The sequence below is a fragment of the Macaca thibetana genome, chromosome 9, assembly GCF_024542745.1.
Source record: "Macaca thibetana thibetana isolate TM-01 chromosome 9, ASM2454274v1, whole genome shotgun sequence".
In the NCBI taxonomy this organism is placed as follows: domain Eukaryota; kingdom Metazoa; phylum Chordata; class Mammalia; order Primates; family Cercopithecidae; genus Macaca; species Macaca thibetana.
In genome coordinates this window covers 41,067,475-41,085,043 of record NC_065586.1, presented here as the reverse complement: position 1 = coordinate 41,085,043, position 17,569 = coordinate 41,067,475, and the positions used below count along the sequence as shown (strand labels likewise).

The 17,569-nt window shown below is 47.5% G+C and overlaps 1 long non-coding RNA gene across 1 annotated transcript; it reads left to right on the top strand.

Annotated features, from left to right (window-relative positions):
- The first annotated feature begins 261 nt into the window (after positions 1–261).
- Positions 262–16,845, top strand: LOC126962819 (uncharacterized). Its single transcript, XR_007728817.1, has 4 exons — positions 262–1,317; positions 2,778–2,826; positions 3,059–3,156; positions 15,101–16,845. It is a non-coding gene; the product is annotated as an uncharacterized LOC126962819 (long non-coding RNA).
- Positions 16,846–17,569: the final 724 nt, after the last annotated feature.

Sequence of the window (17,569 nt, the reverse complement as noted above, 5' to 3'; positions counted from 1 at the left end):
CTCCTTCCCCAGTGATTCCAAGTGCAGCCTGGCTCTCCTGGTCAGGTGCTTCCTTTACTCAAATTTTCCCCGATGTGTTCCTAGATCCTAATACCACCCTCTGTGTCAAACTGTGAATGCATCTTCAGTATCAGGGCTCAGGACTTGGAGCTGGGATTTTGCTGACATGGTCTTTTCTCTGGTTGTCACCTTCCATTTCTTTTTTGGTTTGCCTTTCATTTTAATGCCAAATTTTCTAAGTGTAAGAAAGGAGGGTGGAGAGTGGGCAGAAGTCATTGTTTCCATCATGAAAGTCAACATCAGTATTTCCTGTCCTGGGGACAAACCAGTGCCTCATGTTTCTGGAAATGCTGCAGCATTTGACTTCAATTTTAAGCTGGATAACGCCAAAGCTTTTCCTCAAATTCGCCACTGGAGTAAGCTCATAGATGCTCTGATTTTGTTTATCGTTGCTCCTCCTTAATATCTCTTGCACAGGTGCCGTTGACCTTTAGATGGGCTGTACAGTGTGGGGTTTGGTGCCATGGATCTGCTTCTTCAGGGACCAGGATCTTGAGATCTTCAGGCTGGGTTTCCATGGAGGCATGGAGCTGCTTTTCCTCCTTCATAACTGTACTCAAAACAGCCCTGTTGCTCTAGAATGGAGACTTGGGCAACTCCTACTGGCACAGATTTGTTCACCTCAGGGGAAATTCAGATAGAAGCAAGCTGCAGTCAGTTTCACCTGTAAGTCCGTGGGTTCTCAACTGGTAATGTCCTCTTATGGATGTTAGCCCACGAGGTCAATCCTGTAGCAATCTAAGGCTTGAGAAGAATTAATCTTCTGGAAAATTCCAAGAATACATCTTAGGGAAACTGGCTCTACTTTTATGACGTGGATAACACAAGGATATGCTTTTCATGTTGGACTAGAACTCAGAGTATTGGCCAATGGATGTGTTTTCTAAAACTATCCCAGTGAGTTCACCATACAGATGAAGATTCTGAGATTCAAGACTCAAGACTGAAGAAGATCATTATTTTTATTATTTTAGTCTGATGCGCAAAATAGTATCTACTGAATAGGCAGGTTTTTAATAGGTAGCTTATATATATTAGCAAAAATAAACACTTTGTCTTTTAGATCTATTCCAGTTTTTCAGTAGCTGTAGACTTAAGTGCTAACTTTTAGCCCATAGGATAAGAAGAAACCAAGTCCTAAAAGTAGGCCAGCATCAGGATTCAGGCCTCTGACTTCAAGCCAAGGGTTCATCATCTTCAATCATGCACGAATTTTTACATAGCGCCAGAAGAAACTGCCTGTACTTACTGTTGTAGGTAAGACAAACCTTTGTTTGTTTTTACTTCTCATGAATAAATAGTTGTAAGAAGAACTGCTGAAACAAAGGGCATTAATGAGCTTTTGCTACATATAAATAGCGAGTGTGAACCAGCAGTGTGGCGGAAGAACAGTTTCCCTTCAGCCACAGCGGGACTATGCGATGTTCTCCAATGAGCTCATCTTGTCAATAATGTGTAGACCTTGATGTTCTTTTTAAATATGTGCTGATTTTATTACAAGTGAACCTGTGCTTGTTTTTTCCCTTATGCATATTCACTGTCTTTATACCTTTCCTTTCCCCCCCACAAACTTTCTGCTCATATCTTTTGCCCGTTTGGAGGGAATAGTCTATTTTTTCTTATAGGATTATGAAATTTTTAATGTAATGATAATGTTAAGATTTTTTGACATGTACTTTATATTTTACCAGTTCATTAAGTATATTTAAATGCTTCACTAGTATTTAAAAACATACATCTTTTCTTAAATTTTCCATAGTTTTATCTCTTAGCCATTATGCTTTTGCTTTCTGTGGTATATTCCTGGGGAGTCTCTCACTGAGATCCTTCCGTTTCTCTAAGTTGGTAACTTTATCTCCCGTGATGAGAAAGCTTTTCAAAGGGAGATCGTGACCATTTCCATATAAAGTACAATGTTGCTTTGGTGTTTAAGATTCTATTCCTGGGTGTCATTACTTCTTTTTAAATTTAACTTTGTTATGGAAAATATTAAGCATATGTAGAAGTATACTTAATATGAATGAAACCTCACTTGTTCATATCCTAGCTTCAATAATGATCAGCACTTAGCTATTCTTACTTCATCTACCCCTTTACTCTATGTTTTATTTTTCCTGGAGTATTTTGAAGCAAATTCTAGAAGTATATATATACACACACACACACACACACAACGCACACACCATATTGGTATTGGTGTATATATATAATATGTATGTTTTATATATATATAATGTGTATAATACACACACACACACACACACACTCTCTAGAATACTACTCAGCCATAAAAAAGAATGAAATCATGTCTTTTGCAGTAACATGTGCAGAACTGGAGGCCATTATCTCAAGTGAAACAACTCAGAAACAGAAAGTCAAATACTGTGTGTTCTCATTTATAAGTGGGAGCTAAATAATGTGTTCACATGGACATACAGTGTGGAATAACAGACATTGGAGACTCAGAAAGGGGGGAGGTTGGGAGGGCAAGGGGGGGATGAGAAATTACTTAACAGGTACAATGTATACTAATCAAGTGATGATTACACCAAAAGCCCAGGCCTCACGACTATGAAATCTATCCACGTAACAAAACTGTACTTGTACCCCCTAAATCTACAAAAATAAAAAAAGGAAAAATGTATAGAATGGAATAGTATACTGCAGTCATCATAAATGAATCTCAGCTAAATATAAAAATCATTGTCCTTTTGCAGGTGCTTTGCTGGATTCAGGATGCAGACAAGGTCCACGCACTGTGGTTGGGTGAGGTGTCTCTTAGGTCTCTTTTAATCTGTAATACATCTCCCTGTTTTTTTAAATGCATTTATTTGTTGAAAAAACTTGGTCATGGGTCATTTTTCTGTAGAGTGGATTATGTTCTGGATTTAGCTAAATGCCCTCTTCTTGAAGATTTATCTTCCACGTCTCTTACAGGGGGTTAATATCCAATGCTTGATTAAACTCACGTATTTTTTTATTTTTTATTTTTTTGCAGAGCCACTTTGTATGAATGCTGTGCACTTCCTGCTGTACCTTCATCACATCAGGAAGCAACAATGTCTGGCCTTCTCGCTTTTAATGTTGTTAAGATTGGTGAGTGCAGGTGTCAAGGACCTATGAGTCACCAATACTCTATATCTCTATTGACAATTTTCTCCAGAATTCAGAGTCTGTGGTGAGCATAATGGTTGGGAGTGCTGGGTTGGAGTCAGACACTCTTCAGTTTGAGTAACAGTTCTGAAAGTCACTTGTCATGCCTGAGCTAGGTCGCTCAAGCCCTCGGACCTTTCAGGGCTGACTCAGCTTTAGGAGTGGACACTTCATTTTGTGTGTGGGACTGTTGTTTGAGTGGGATGAGTTGTGTGAGCTGGGCTTTGGCCCAGTCTTGGAAGAGTGGTAGCTGTGATTTAGTGGCATTTGTTTCAAGCAGATGGAATTTGTTTAGATGACCCTAAAGGTCTTTCCAAATCTGATGTACTAGGATGAATTATCAGACAGCTCCTATAACTGGGTTACCACATATTACGGGTAAATCTGGGGGTAGAAGAGCTCATCATTAAGTTGTAACAGTTCAATAGAGATGACAATTCTGCCAAATTTGGGTCCTGTGGGCAGAGCTGAGAGGTCTGTAAATTCACATTCACTCTTCAAGCCCTGGTTTATAGCAGCCGGCCAAGTGTGTCACTAAGATGAAGATAGATTATAATGACTACATTTTGGTAATTCACTTACTTTACTGAAATCAGTGCTCAGTCATGTTACAGGCGAGACTCCATCTGGTTCCCATCAATGACAGAGGGAGCACCATGTTTGGACAGAGGGGCTGCATCTGTGTCGATGCAGGAAAAGCTGCGTGGCTTATGCAGCAAATCACAGTGTAGACCACCAGCTGGGCCAGTCCGGGTCCAAGTCAGCTGGGTGACTCTATCCTACCATTCATTCACTTCTGCATTCAACAAGTACTGTGGACACCTGCTGTGTGCCAGGCACTGCTTGAGGTGCTAGGGGGAGATCAGGGAGCAACAAAAAATTCCCTGCCCTCCTGCAGCTGATGCATATTCCAAATGAGGGGTGAGAGTGTAGCCAACAAACAATGGACATAATCCCCAAATCATAGAGCAAGACATAGGTGATACAAATCATGGCAAAGAAAGCATTGTGCAGACTGAGGGGTTTCTTGTTTCCTGAGAAGGATGTGGATTGCAATTTAAGGTGGGATGGGGATTGGTCTGAGATGTGAGCCTGGCTGACAAGATCAGGCAGGAAATGTCTCCTTCATACCCTGCCTACCCAGTAGACCACCTGCTTGGCACTGATCTGGGCCTTCGTGTAACCGCTGAGCACAGGAGGGCCATTGCTGCTTGTCGTTGCCACTATGGATGCCTGGATCATGGTGCTGCCGGTCCCTCTGCTGCCTCCTCTCTGTGTCCCCTCTTTGGTCCTGAGCTCCATTCCCTCCTGGGTCGTCTTCAGGCCATGATTTGCATGTTGGCTCTCTTTGGGGCCCACGGTGCTTCATTTATTCCCAAAGGTACCTTCTCCTTCCTATTCTGATTGAGACTAAAAGGCCTCCTGATACCATTGCTTTGCCAGGAAAATATTACTTCCCAGGGAAGACTCTACTGGCACATTTTAGGCATTTCTGGAAGAACACCATATCATCATCATCACCATCATCATCAGATCTTCCCCAAGCCCCATCTGGGAGGGTCTCATGGGAGCCACATACGAACTTGGTTAGGGACCTCTCCTGAGCCTGGACTGATGGCTGGCCCAGCCCAGGCTTTTGTTTGTCACAGGAAGAGAGCTTTGTGCAAACCCTTGTTTAACCTGGCCTTCCCTCTTTAGAAAGAGAATATTCACCAGATGAATCATGCCTAACGTGCTCGCTGGAGCCAGAGGACTTTGGCTCCCAGGCTGTTTACTGCAGCTCAGACTTTGTCCCGTAAGCGTTCTTAGGAAATGACAATGGACAGAAAATTGTCATTGTTTTTGTTGGAAAAAAAAAAAAAGTTGAATAGTTTCCCTGGCTCAGGCTAGCTGGTGGCAACCCTGGCCCCAGCATGTTCCTCAGTTGCCCACTCTCCCCAGCAGGGCCAGTGTGCCCTCTCCTGTCCACACTGCTCTGCGACCAGGTGCTCTGCTGTGCCCTTGCTCGGGGGCTGACTGTGCACAAGGTGACGCGTGGTATGTGTCGATGTCCGACAGGCTCACATGGGCTGTGCTGTGGCTGTGCTGGGGGCCCTCACCTGGTCTCTCCGCTGACTTCCTCCCACCACTGCCTGCCTTGGGTGGGAGGACACCCGGCCTTCCTAGTCCTAGGCAGGGTGGACTTAGAGAGGCAGAGCGTGCTGCAGGCAGGGTCTGTGTTTGGGTTTTGGCAGCCTGGATGAAATCTCGGCTCTGCCACCTCTCAGCTATATGTGAGTGGCCAGGTCCCTTGACCCATCCTGAGTTACAGTGCCCACTTTCCTCTGTTTCTGGACCTCAAATATGGCACTTTTGGTCTTTCTTCCCTTTGTGACATTAGAGGAAATCTCTAAGACATCATGGAGTTGCCATTGAGCTTGCCTTCCTGCCTGCACAAGCAGGTCCTGAGGCAGCTTCCTGCAGCCCCGCAGATCCTGCAGCATCTTCAGGGCTCAGAAGCCTCTGTGTCTGACTCTGGCTCAAATGTAATTGCAGCTCTAGAGGAAGTGACCCACACCACAGGGAAGCGAGGAGGCTGGGGGTCGCGTCCAGGCATGCCCACAGCAGGGGCTGGGAGAGCCACCATGGCAGCAGCCGCAGAGCCAGGGAAAAATGCCATCCTATGATACGCAGTCCTGTCTTTAACCCAAATGATGTGTCTGCAGAAACTGGTTGCATTTGCTACTTTGACAGATGGACAATGTTTCAGTGTCTTAACTAGCATGTCGGGTAATCACTGCCATTAATCTTGTTCTTTTTTCCACATTCTTTGGCCATTTTGACTTCTCCATAGCCATCTTTCTTATTGAAAAACATGATAGGAAACTTTTACTTATTAGATAAATTATGAAGACCTAATGCATGGCATGGTGACTATAGTTAATAATGCTGCACTATATCCTTGAAATTTGCTAATAGAGTAGATTTCAAGTATTCTTACAAAAAATGTGGTGATGGATATGGTGATTAGCTTGTTCTTGATAATCTCACAATGCCTGTTTATATCAAAACATGACCTTGTACACCTTAAATACTCAATTTTTATTTTTTAGTTATACTTCAATAAAGCTCAGAAAACACACACACACACATATTCACACACACAAATAGTAGTGGCCAAAGCAGACAACTGAAGAATTCCCTTGGCGGCCTGCGCTGAGCCCCGGGGCTGTTCGTGTTCCCAGCCCTCTCTCCATCCTCAGATGGTGTGGTCCTGAGCTGCTGCCCCTCTGCCCTCCTCCTCTGTCTCCATCCCTTTCCATTTAACTGTGCCCTCCAAACCCAGGGGACTGCAGAAGCCTTGCCCGGCATCTCCCCGCAAAGCCACGGTGGAAGCAGTCTCTTTGCCCTTCTCCACAGGGCTCCATTCCTCATCCATCCTTTTCTCCGCGTCTCCTGCTCACTCCTGCTGTCCACTGTCCTTTCCTCTGGGGCTCTGTGTTCCCACAGCCCCTCTGTGCATTCCACACGTGTCCCTGAGTGAACTCTGCAGTCCCTGACGGCCCCACACCCACTTGCCCTGTGTCCTGAGCACAGGTCTTCAGGTAACAGTGACTGGTGGGTGTCTCCACATTGTGACATTCTACTGGAGCCTGAAACAGCTGCCCCTGACAATGGCTCAGCAGAGAATCCCTGGCCATCCAGCTCTGACAGGGGCATGGATTCTGTTCTCCTTCCTGCCAGTCTCTTAGTTGTCTGTGCCTTCACCCTGTAGTGGCCCATTCAACACTAAGTCCAGCTGCTCTCCTTTCCATATCTGTGGAGTCACCCCCTAATTCAGTTCCCGCAAGCTTAGTGGCTGTGATTTGATCATTCCCATCCATTCTTGGACTGCTCCAACCTTGTCCTACACCGCCTTATTTCTTACAAGATGGCAGTATTAACGCGGAGAATGAAATTCCTAGCTTCTTCTCCTTTCAAGCCACCATGATCTTCCCAAGCACAGCTCCAATCCTACTTCTCACATATTCAAAAGCGTTGACATTTCCTCACTCACCCCAATTGTTTTCACATGCAACCCTATGTCCCTACAGTCTGTCACCTACTGACTTTTCAGCATTTTCGGGATGATGTCTCCGTACAACCCTTGGAGTTCTCTTCTTGTCTCTCTTTTCCAGGGTTTCAGCAGCTTTTGTCATTGCTAACGATTCCCTCCTTCTGACACACCGTCTTGGCCTCCAGACCCCATTCTCTCCTGTTCTGTGCACTGCACACAGCTACTGTCCATGGGGTGCAACTGTGACTCAGTTCTGGGTGTCACTCTTTCTCATGCGGAGCTCTCCTCTGGCCGCCTCATTCAGGAGCTTGGCTTCGTGAACTCCCGTGTGCAGCTGACATAGACACTGAAATCTCCTTCTAGAGCTTTCTCCTCAGCTCCAGAAACACACAGCCAACTGCCTTCCTGAAGCTCCCATGTAGATGGCACCTGGATCTTGACATAATAAAAACAGAACCTGAATCTGGAGCTCCAAGTCACACCTTGTTCCCGTGGTCCTCCTGTTAGGATATTGCCGTGGAGACAGCAAACCCTCATCTACCCCAAATGCAGTCTGTCCCCGCTGATTCTGTCTGTCAGGTGGTCTCACACATCCGCCTTTATCCACAGCCAGCGTCTCCGTTGGAGCTGCAGCAGCCCTCTTGAGACTGCCTGGTGGAAATGGCCAGGACGCCTCTCTGTGCTGGTCCTGCAACTTGCAGGCCTCTCCCTACACTGCTTCTGGCCAGCGTGGCCTTTTTCAAAGCTTCACTATGCCGCTGTCCTGCCTAAAGTCCTTCAATGGCTCTACATGCTTCACGTGCCTTTTTTTTTTTTTTTCCAGATCAATGACTAGATCTTTACCTGGTCCACAGTCCTCCCCATTCTGGCTGCAACCTCTCATGAGGCTGAGCTCACCATGAACCCCTGCTCTAGGCATCTGCATGGTGCTCTGTTTGCCCCCAATACTGTCTGCCCCCTCTTTGACCTGTTGGCATGTGCTTATCCTCCAGACCTCAGTCCAAAGGTGAGCTCCTCACAGAATCTTTGCCAGTGTCCCCAGGGCCAGGGCCAGGGGCAGGGGCAGGGGGCAGGGGCAGGTGCATGTTCTCTCCTTTGAGGCACCTCCCACAGTGTTCATTTGCATGACTTGTGTGATTATTTGGTGGATGAAAGTTTTCCCAGTGCTTGTGGGAGTCATGCCTCTTTCTCCTGAACCACTAGTTGGGAGAATACACTTCCCTTCTTCCAGCACAGCTTTGACATCACATAGATACCATTTGGTGGTCTTCACAAGTCACTGGGTTTTAATAAACACCCTTCACCATGAGGAAAATGAGAGTCGGATGACTTAAGGATCACCCCAAATCAGGCGGAAAATCTGGATGCTTCTGGTCACAGGCCAGCAGGTCTTGGTGCCTTCAGATCCTTAGAGTGTCCTAATTTGTCTACAGTTTTCTGTCTGCAGAAAGGCCCCAAAGGGAAGACGCCAGGCTGGAGCGAGAGTGACTCATCCTGGGCCCTCATTGTGCCTGATTCACCCAGAGGAAGCCTTGTGTGGACACGGCTACCCTCTGGAGAGATTTCAGGCCTTTGGGAACAGAGTAGGGCTCCTGCTTTTGTAACGAGGAAGTTCTCGGCTCCCTTCTGCTCTGTTTACCACCTTCCCTCTGTTTCTGTGGCTTCCTTATTTGCTAGTTCCTGGGCCTGCTGGACCCTACCATGACTTATTTTTCTCAGTGCATTCTGTCCTGCATCCTTACCACAGCTGTACCTGGCCCCAGACCCCCTCCTCCTAGCTGGTGGGCGGGTGGGTAGGGTTCCTCCCCTAACCCATCAGGGCCTCACCTCTGGAGGCAATTACTGCCTGGCCCGTGAAAATATACAAGGAGACTTGAAGAGGTATCGTGTTACAACCTTCATATTTTGCCAGCAATAAATCCAGCTCTTTCCTCTTGGGTGGACTCTCAACTCTATAAATTAAGAGTCTATTTCTAAGGAGGAAGATTTCACAGGCCCCGAGGTTCTGTATGACCTGCTCACATTTCAAGGGTTGACCTGAAGGCTGGAGGCTTTCAGAATCGCAGGAAGTCATGCCCAGAGATCTGTGACTTTAGGATCCATGTTCCACTCACAGCCCTCCTACCTCTCGTGTACTTCCCATCAGCTGGGACCTCAGGACCTCTCTGGTTTACACCCTGTGCTCTGGCCTTGGCTGTCCGACCTCACCCATCCCGGGATTCTGCTTTTCTCTTCATCGAGTCTCCCATAATCTTTCCTGGAAACACACCACAGGCCTAGCAGGGCTTGCTGTGGGAGCAGCTTCCTCGGCTGCCTTGAAATCTGCATTTTTATCTCTTTCTGGTGAGTCTTATGCCCAGTAAGATTCAAAAACATTGTTCTACATGCTAAGTTTTGGGGATCTGAGCTCCATTCCTCAAAGTCCTGGCTTTAGCTTGCTTTTTATTTCAAACTCTATCCTTGTGGGTGCTTCCCCATCACCTATCTGCAAAATAGTCCTAAATGCATCCAGGGAGTGGCCCACCCCTGCCCCTCTGCCATAAGCCCCCTCCCAGGCACCCCTGCTGGCCCGACCCAGAGAGTGCTGCCCTGCCGGCCACCCCTTGGTGGTTTGGTGTTGCTGGAGAGGAACTTTTTAGTAATAAAAATTAAAAGAGATGTTGTCTGGAGTGTGCCTAAAGTCCTAATGAGAAGACAGAGACAGCATATAGCTGACATGGAGCTGTGGGGGAGGCGTCAGAGGTGGGTGTCCAGCAGAGGGAAGAGGCAGTGGGTTGAGGAGATGGCTCAGAGCAGACAGGGCAGGCTGGCAAGTGTGCTTGGTGTGGAGCATGGTCCTTGTCCCAGAATCAGGGCTGGGCACCCAGGCAAGGCGGCACCTTAGGGCCCTGTCTGGCCAGAGTCCACCTATCCACACCTGCCCCCGCCCAGCCTCCTCCATGGCCTCAGGCTTTCTAGAAGGAAGCAGAGTTAACATTTCAGGTGCTGGAGGGGCTGTGGCCAGACTGAGACAGATAGGCTTCAGGGGTGGATGCTCAGAGGCATCCCCTCCCTGTTCTGTTCATTGAGTAAGGGGACCTGCAGCTGAGGATACCCTTAGGTAGGCCAGGCAGAGACTCCAGTCCCTGACCAGTCATTCTTGTGCCTCTCCTTAGACATTACCCAGCTCAGAGCCCTGGGTCTGAGGGGAAGTTTCCTGGGAGCTTGGTCTCCTGGGAGGAGGCCCCATCGTGAGCCTGTCTCCTCATGGACCACAGAGCCTGCGTGGTGGGCCTGGTGGGGAGCACCAATTCAAGGGGCCAGGAGGCAGCGTGTGTTGGGGCCTTCCCATTTGAGAACACAGACTCACACTATTTTGTTGGTTTCATGGATGGAGTGTCTGGAGACCCAGCATTTCAGAGCACAGGAAACAGACCTTTCCCTGAGTCAGGTGGAGCCCGGGACAGCGCTCCTGGGATGACAGGTGGAGAGCACAGAAGCCCACCCCAGCCCACAGTGGCTGAGGAAACTGGGTTTTGCACAGGCACAGCTCCAGAACGGATCTCTGGTGTGTGTGGGAGGAGGAGGTGAAAGAGTGGGGGGCTCTCTTTGGCTCACCTCTGCAGGAGGCTCAGCTGGCTCCTGGCTGGTATTACTGTGAAACAGGCAAGGAGCACTGCCATCAATTGCTGTGCTTGCTCAACCACCTTCTACTCTCTGTAAGGACAAGGCCCTTGGTGATCACACTCCGATGGGCATCAGACTCACACGGGAGCTCTGAGAAATCCCCAGGCCCGAGTCCCACCCACTCCAAGGAACCTGGGGCTCTGTGGTCCTTATGATCCTCCCAAGTGACTTGGACACACATCAAAGCCTGAGAACCACTGGCTGGATGACACGGAGTGTGTGGGGACAGGATGGTTCCCTGTGTGGATAGAATTGTTATCAGGCTAGCTGGAGGAGCCATGGACTCCAGTCTCTGTAAGGCCTGACCCAGAATTTTCCACCCCGGCTACCTGTTAAAATCAGCTGAGGAGTTCAAATAATAAAGATGCCTGACGCCTCCCCAGATATTCTGCTTTCACTGGTCTGTGGTGGGGCCAGGCCTCAGGACTGCTGAAGCTCTCTAGGTCTTTTTAATGCGCCGTCCTGGATCTTGAAAACTCTCAACCCACATGCACACTCATTTTTATGTTGGTTTTAGGCTGTCTTTGCTTATAGGGGATACTTGGAAAGGCTACTCCATACATTGCTAAGCCCACATTTTGAGACTGATAGCCAGAAATCTTGGGGATGGTGACCAAGCTCCACCCACGTGCATTGGGGGAAGGGTCTGTCATGGTTGGAATAGGATGTTTCTTACCTATTGGATTTTACTTTCAGGTCAATGCCATTGTGTACACACACACACACACACACACACACACACACACACACACACGCCAGAGGGGGAGGCCGATTTGCATAAAGGGACTAACTTCTAGGGAGCCTTGTCAAAGGGCTGAGAACATGCACCTGCCTCAGGGGGAGGGTGGTGGGTGGGGTGGCTTGACTCATTTTGTTTTTGTCGCCCTCTTACTTGAGGGGTGACCGCCTCCCCAGGTCTGCGCCTAAAGGACCTGGGGAAGATGCAGTTGGGAGCCACGGTCACAGAGAGCTGCTGTTGTCAGAAACAATCCTCAGGCCTCTGCAACCTGTTATTGTGCATGTTCATTCCCAAGGGCTCAGCCCCTGAGGAGTTGTAGGAGAACAAAGGCAGCAGTGCTTGCCATGTGAGGCAAACGTGCTTCTAAACCACAGAGGATGGGCGCTCCGCGGGGGCCGCCTAGAGCTGCCAACTGCCCGGCCCCACTGGAGACTCGGAGCTCTGCACACGCGGCTGGCCTGCTCTGATCTGCCCCTGGGGCCACGCCCTCGGCATTTCCACTCAAGTGGACTCCCTTCCTTTACTGGCCTCAGAGTTGAGAGGAGAGTGCAAGGCTGACTGGAGAGCAGGAGGACAACATCCCAAGGTCACCTAGTGCCAGGGAGGGCTGTGCCACAGGGCAGGGTGAACACGGAGTCCTACATTGGCTGAGCCCACAGAGGGGTGCCCATGGGCAAAGTTCTTCTCACATGGCCTTATCTTTTCACACACAGGTCCTGTGGGGACATTGCGATTTCCATAAATGACAGCTCAGGAGGATGGGAGAGTAGAGTTCGACTTTGAGCTTAAAATAATTAAAATAAACCAAACACACCAAATACACACAAAAAACGTGCACTTGCCCCAGACAGTCCCCATTTCTGAGATGCTGTTGGATGCTGTAGGCTGCCTGGCAGAATATGACATGGTGACAAGGGATGCTCTGGGGAAATCCAAGCGATTCCAGCTTTCCACCTGGACCCTGTCTCAGCATTCACTGCCCCCAGGACAGTGGCTAGAGTACAGGGGCAGCGGCCAGGGCACCTGACTTCCCTGGGCTCTGCTGCCTCCACATTTGCAGCCTCAGAGCAGAGAACTGCCTGCCTTCCACCCCACCCTGCCAGGAGGGCTGCAGCTGAGATAGCTGCTGAGCGTCACCATGTGCTCCCTTCCCAGGCCACCAATGGGGAGAGCTTTTTTTTTTCTTTTTCTTTTTTAAATGATACCATTTATTTTTTGTTAAAGCAAGAAACCATGTCATTATAACAATCTGCTACTGAGAATGGTTCTCACAAAGGTATCATCCAGTAAATATTTTCTCCTGAAACAAGAATATGTATTGAATAAATATAGAATGAAGTTTAATTTATGTTAGATTTTTGTAAAGCTTATATCTCTTCAAATCCACATGTGGCCGTGATATTACTATAGAATCTCAAATCATTAAGAAAAATTACAAACTCCATTTATGTAAGCAGATTTGAATGTAGTCCAACTTGTTTTGTTAAAGTCATATTTGATATAGAAGGAAGGCTATTTTCAGGGTTCATCACCCACGTACTCTTTAAAGACAAATATTACTCAAATGTTCTCCACCAGGCAGACTTAAGAACACAAATGCAGTCTTTAATTTCAATATTCAATATCAATTATCTTAGTTCGTGAATTTAAATCAGTAATGGTTTAATTTAAGCATTCTCTTTTTGCCATGGTAGTATAAACGTGACCATTGTTGCTTCTGAACATTTCTTGGCCAGAGAATGAATCGCTTTGTTTTTTGACTTCCAGCTCTCCCAAGCCACTATATTCCAAATTAAAAGGGAAGGATTTTAAAAGAGGATTCTAAAGAAACTCTATGCTTTTTTTTTTTTTTTTTTTAATTTGAGTAATTGCTAATAAGGTTAGAAGAGTCAATGGTTAGACCTGAGGCCAAACTGGACTGAGGCTGATTTGAGCTCAATCTGGATATTTTAGGCTCACACACAGCATCCCCAGCCTTGTGAAGGGTGAACTGCCCTTTCCCACAAATGCATCCTCAGAGGTAGAGGCTATAATCAGTTCACTCAGCAAATGTCCAGCACCTCCTTGGTGCCAGGCACACTGTGCTGGGTCCTGGGGCTGTGGCCTTGAAGGAGAGTACTGGCTCCCTGGCATCTTGGTGCCTGGAGAACCACGCAGGAGGTGGAGAGTGCAAACATGGAGGGGGTGAGTCATGGTAGGGCAGGTGAGGGTGTGAAGGAAGCAAGCAGTGTGCAGCCACAGAGGAGAGACAAGGACATGTTTAGACAGGGCCATCAAAAAGACCTCATTGAGGAGGTAGGCCTCGAACCAGTTACAACTATAAATCCTGAGTATGAAATCCCAGGGCTGAAAGTAGCCTCAGAAGTCACAGGGTATAACTATGCTGTGGTCACAGATGCAGAGATGTGCAGGATCAGAGCAGAACCTCCTGTGGGTAGAGGCAGAGCCGTGGCCAGGACCCAGGAGACTGGGCTCCCAGTGCCATCCTGCCTTTTTCAGGGGGACTCGCCCATGGGTTCTACAGTATAAGGTAGATTCTGAGACCTAAGGGCCTTTCCAGTTCCTAGATAGGAGAATTCAGAAACCAAGAGTGAGGGGGCGTTTGCCACACGTGACTGTTGAGGCAGAAAAGTCAAATTCACCAGATCACAAATCCTGTCGTAGACTGAGTTTTCTGAATTGACAAATTACATTGACTCCGAGTCAGATGGATATCAAACCATCTTGACTTTCTACTACATTGACTCAACCAAGAAATTAGCTCACCTCCTGAGAAGTGAGAAGAGGCCTGCCAGAGGTTTATAGAAACCTTCCAAGGGTGAGCTTGGCACTCCTTGCCTCACTAGAACCTTCCCTCTGAGGGGTGCATTCCTGGAGAGAAGCCCTTGCTTTTGGTTCTCAGCCTTAAGAGTAGGTGCTTTTCTCTGAGCCTGGAGTCTTATCTTCGCCAATAAGGCCACTCATGGAGGTTTGGAGGTTGTGTGGATGAGGCCGGGAGAGGAGGATCTGGCTGGAGCAGCTGGGGCAGAGAGAGCTCCCACCATCCAGGACCCCCGGCCCCAGCAATGGTAGAGTGAAGGGTGAGGGGCAGTGAAAGGACTATAGCCATCTTAGTTGAACTGCACCGAGGCTTTCTGCAGAACCGGGCTCCTCTTGCTAACCTTGGGCTCCTTTCCATGTGTTCAAGGCTCTCCCTGGAGTCACATCGTCCAGTTATGTGGCATTTGCAGGGCTGAGCTCAGATCTGGAGTCTGCAGAGTTCAGGGGGCCCTCACATGGGGTAGAGTTTAGACGTGGCATGGGGGACAGCTCACACACAAGGCACATTTGACGTGGAGAAGAGACCACCCAGAGGGGAGGAGGCTGGTCCAGTGCTGGGAGGACAGTCCTATGGAGCATCAGGAAATTCAGCAGGTGAGTTTTACATCTGTTTTTTCCAACTACAGTTCAGTCCTGGAGCAGACACAGCCTTGTTTGCAGACAGCCAACATTCTAATTGACGGTGCATGGTGGGAAACAGTGAATGGAGGGAAAGAGTGCCAATGTCAGAGGGCTACAGTGCAGTGAAGAAGAGAAGGCAAGAGGATGTGATGCAAAATCACAGGACTTGGCTTCCAGACCATTCTGCTTCCATGAGAACACTTTAGTTGAGAACCGGATGGCGTGAAAGTAAGCCAGAAGACACCAGGCAGGGACAGACTGGTCCCCAGGTGCGAATGAGGTTGGAGCATTTGGGACTGCAAAGAATGTGGAGCGTGGTGAATGAGATGGCCCTTTGTATCAGATTCATGCATGAGTGGCTGGGGTCATGTGTGTGCTTCAGTAGAGGGTACAAAGGGCACACTAAGAAATCTGGGTTTCTTTCTGAGGGCCTGGGAAGCCACCAGAAAGCACTGAGCAGAGAGTGATGGATTTATTTATGTGTTTATGAAATCATGCTGGGTGCTGGGTGGTGAATGCTTATAGGGGCAGAGGGCAAGGGTGGAATTGCAGAGACCACAGCTAAGAGCCAATTGCAGAGCCAGGCTCATTGTGATTCAACCTGGGAGGCATTGGGGATGAAGGAGATGAGGCCGGTGAAGGATGTATTTCTACCTATAATATGGATTAGGTAGATGGGTTTATATGTAATGTAGATTAGACTCAGAAATCAAACTGGAGCCAATGGCGGACACCTGATGGAAGGTGTACTTCAATTTCTTCCATTGCACAGAAAAGCAATCCAGTGGAAAGAGGATGGGATCTGGTGCCTCTCAGACAGGATTCCACTTGCAAGCCGTGTGACTTGGGGCAGCCCACCCGATCCTGGACCTCCACAAATCCCTCTGCGACGTGGAGAGAATCAGATTTCCTCACAGAGACTCCATGGAGGGCCCCAGAGCGCACTCTCCGGTTAGCCACTGATGCATTCACGAGGAAGAGGAAGAGTTAAATGCTTCTTTCGAGGAAGCGGTGGTGGCCAAGTGCTGTGGGCACTGTGAGATCAGAGCTGACAGCCCAGAATGTGAATCGCAGGCCTCACCAGGGCCATCGCGTGTTGCAGGGAGCTCTTCCCAAGTGCTCATTTTTACTAAATTACAAAAAATACATAACAGGAGAGTTTCTTTGTGTTTTAAAAATCAATGACCAATTTTTGTTTTGTTTTGTTTTTAAAATACAGTGTTTTCAGAGATAAGAGTATTATATTGGAAAGCTGTTGTGACACAGAAAATTACATGAGCTTGTAGTTGATTAAAACAGTCAAGTTGACCTACATGTCATCTCAGTGCACAGCAAGGAAGCATCTTCAGCTTAGAAAATTGCTGGCATGAACACAAACAAATCTAGTTCTTTGAAACGAGAATTTTCAGATTTTGGATTTATGGTGAGAAATAGTTAAGTCCCAGGGCCGGGCACGGTGGCTCATGCTTGTAATCCCAGCACTTTGGGATGCCAAGGCGGGTGGATCACCTGAGATCAGGAGTTCGAGACCAGCCTGGCCAACATGGTGAAACCCTGTCTGTACTAAAAATACAAACATTAGCTGGGCGTGGTGGCGAGCACCTGTAATCCCAGCTACTCGGGAGGCTGAGGCAGAAGAATTGACTGAACTCGGGAGGTGGAAGTTGCAGTGAGCTGAGATCATACCATTGTACTCCAGCCTGGGCAAGAAGAGCGAAACTCCTTCTCAAAAAAAAAAAAAAAAAAAAAAAAAAAAAAGAAAGAAAGAAAAGAAAAAAGAAAAAAACTGCTGAGTCCTGAAATACTGATAAAATGACCAACTCTGTTCACGTTCAAAACTTGACACTTTCAGTGTCAGGGTGACCAGGAATCGTGGCTGTAAAGGAAGCCTGAGACTTCTCTGGTTCTAGCATGAAAGAATTTTCCAAAACTATGTAGACGCTGGGGCCTTAGAAGTTTGACATTAGTGTAAATGAATGTATTCTCAACAAGAATATAGACGAGTTTGCACTGAATTCAGAATACTTAACTCCAGACTTACGAGAGATTAAATAATTCTTTAAAATGGATTCTCAGGCACTTTATTTATGCTACTTATGAGAGCTACACTGGCAAGGGAGGTCACAGTTTCTGACGTGCCTTTTTTCTAAACTTCTGACTTTGTACACACGCAGAACATATATTTAACTGTTGGGATCCCAGTTTTCTATATTGGGGGATTTTTCTTTATATTTTTTACCTTTCGATAAAGTAGATCTTTAGAAATCAGAATTCCTGAGGTTCTAGTACTGTCAAATTTGCGTTGTTGGGAATGCTGAGGTTTAACCTTGACTCCTTCAAATGAATGCTGGGTGAACTTGTCTAAACTCCTGTTCCTCTCATTCAGTTTCTCCCTCTGTGAAGCAGAGGCAATGGCACTCCCTCCTTTTAAAATCCTTAAGGTTTGGGAAAGGTTTTCAGAGTAGTCAAATAAT